Consider the following 2,726-nt stretch of genomic DNA (forward strand, 5'->3'; position numbering starts at 1 on the left):
CTCCTGCTATCCTCTTTGGTTATCTTTAAAGGTCATAACTGAACAGATTTGCTGCTAGACTTCAAGGAGACATAAAGGGATCTAGACAGCAAGTGTACCTTACCCATAATTTTTCCTCCTGAACCACAACCAGCCCTGATCATAGGGATCACACAGGAGTTCTCCACTGCTTTCCATGATTCAAGTTGTACAGAAAACCCATTACCACTGGTTAGATAAAGATGAACAAACTTCATGGGCCACTTACACAATAAGGTCATGATGTTCAGCTTTTGAATTGACCTAAGAGGTCATTTAATCCAAGATTTTTCTTTTGGAGATAAGGAAACTGACATTTAATGAGGTAAAATAACTTGCTAAGGACATGGGTGGTAGCAGACAAGTATGGGATTTGAACTCAAGATCATGACTTTAAGTTTAAAAAGTATTCTCTATATTGTACAATAATGTATCCTTCAATTTTAAAAGCATCGTTACTCAACTCAGATTCTGGAACAAAAACTTATGAGATTAATTTCCTGGAGAAATGGCCAATACCAGGTGTTCTTAAATAAAAAGAACAGGGGACTAGACACTGGTCTCTTTCCCACAACACTTCCCCACAAAACTTCAACAAAACCTAGAAACCCACCAAACCAATTCCTTATTAGGAAATACAAGAAAAATCACAGTGAGTACTTTTTCTATCCTAAGTTGGCAAAAAGACAATGAAGTCTGTGGTCGCTGGGGATAGAATAGGCACTGGGAATAGAATTTAGTCAGGGGTGCAACAGCTAGAATTTTCTAGTGTAGAAACTGAACAATGGATGTGTACCAGGGCAAGACAAGGTCCCAGACCCACGCACAGATATCTGACTTTGTTCATGGAACAGGATAAGTGCCATCTGGAAACTTTATGATTCACTACCCATTTTTATGTCAGAGATCTATATTGCAGACTAAGTAGGGTAGGTTTAGGTGTGGTGGTCAAAGATGAAGAGTGGATTCAAGAATTAGGCTATGGGGGCTCCCTCCTGGTCCTGTACCCTAGACCATTAATGGCAGTTCCTCTTTACTCACCCTATTTCCCACATGAGCGGGCAGGCAGGGCAGTATATTGTGGGCCCCCGTATGCTGAGAGAACTGGAGGGGGAGTCTGCTTCAACTTCTTGGCAGAGACAAAGGCAGCAGTGAAATTCCTTTTTAAAAAGCTGTCCAGAGGTCCATGGGGCAAGATGACTTCAGGAGGCTATACTTATCAACAAACAACCTTTGTCTTGTGAATGTAAAGATTTCCCCCAAAATGGCAACTACTGTCAAGGATCAGCTGATTCTGAATGTCCTAAAGGAAGACCAGGTTCCCCAAAACAAGATCACTGTTGTTGTGGTTGGTGCAGTTGGCACGGCATGTGCCATCAGTATCTTAATGAAGGATTTGGCTGATGAAACTTGCCCTAATTGATGTCATAGAAGACAAACTAAAGAGAGAGATGATGGATCTCCAACATGGCAGGCTCTTCCTCAAAACATCAAAGATTGTTTTTGGCAAAGACTACAGTGTGACTGCAAGCTCAAAGCTTGTTGTCATTACCTCTGGGGCATATCAACAGGAGGGAGAAAGTCGTCTTAATTTGGTCCAGCATAATGTGAATATCTTTAAATTTATCATTCCCAATATTATTAAATATAACCCTAATTGCAAGCTGCTTACTGTTTCCAATCCAGTGGATATTTTGACATATGGGGCCTGGAAGCTAAGTGGCTTTCCTAAAAACCGTGTTACTGGAAGTGGTTGCAGTCTGGATTCTGCCCGTTTCTGTTACCTAATCAGGGAGAGACTTGGTGTCCTTTCTTCAAGTTGTCATGGATAGTTCCTTAGGGAACATGGAGACTCAAGTGTTCCTGTATGGAGTGGTGTGAACGTTGCTGGTGAGTCTCTGAAGAATCTTTATCCTGCTTTGGGAACTGATGCTGATTCAAAGGATTGGAAAGAAGTTCATAAACAGGTGGTTGAAAGTGCTTATGAGATGATCAAGCTGAAGGGCTATACTTCCTGGACCATTGGATTGTCTGTGGCAGATCTGGCAGAAAGTATTATGAAGAATCTTAGGAGAGTGCATCCAATTTCCACCATGATTAAGGGCCTATATGGCATTAATGAAAACATCTTCCTTAGTGTCCCCCATGTCTTGGGGCAGAATGGCATTTCAGATGTGGTAAAAGTAACCCTGAATCCAGATGAGGAGCCCCATTTAAAGAAGAGTGCAGACATTCTTTGGGGAATCCAGAAGGAGCTGCAATTGTAATGTGCTGCTACTTAATTGTCTAGAGAACATGACACTGATTAAGGGATTAGGTATGACGCACTTTTCATGTAGGTCAAATCTTTCCTCTGATTATTGACACCATAAATATAACACCTATAAACACACTCTTCCTAAACTTAGAAATGGGGGGATAAGGGGCAGCTAGGTGGTACAGTGGATAGAGCACCGGCCCTGGAGTCAGGAGTACCTGAGTTCAGGTCCAGCCTCAGACACTTAACACTTACTAGCTGTGTGACCCTGGGCCAGTCACTTGACCTCAATTGCCTCACTAAAAAAAAAAATAAAAGAAAGAAATTGGGGGATAATACAGTGTTTTAAACCCTGTTTTCCTAGTGATGCTGAATATGTACAGTCTTGAAGTAGTTGCTGTTAAGCAGAGCCAGCACTGGCCCTCCAACCCCACCCCTCAGGTATATGACT

At 41.9% G+C, this 2,726-nt stretch overlaps 1 pseudogene; it reads left to right on the top strand.

The window, feature by feature from the left end:
* The first annotated feature begins 1,037 nt into the window (after nt 1-1,037).
* LOC122743298 lies at nt 1,038-2,285 on the top strand (annotated as a pseudogene).
* The last annotated feature ends 441 nt before the right edge of the window (nt 2,286-2,726 follow it).

The sequence above is a fragment of the Dromiciops gliroides genome, chromosome 2, assembly GCF_019393635.1.
Source record: "Dromiciops gliroides isolate mDroGli1 chromosome 2, mDroGli1.pri, whole genome shotgun sequence".
NCBI classification, from domain to species: domain Eukaryota; kingdom Metazoa; phylum Chordata; class Mammalia; order Microbiotheria; family Microbiotheriidae; genus Dromiciops; species Dromiciops gliroides.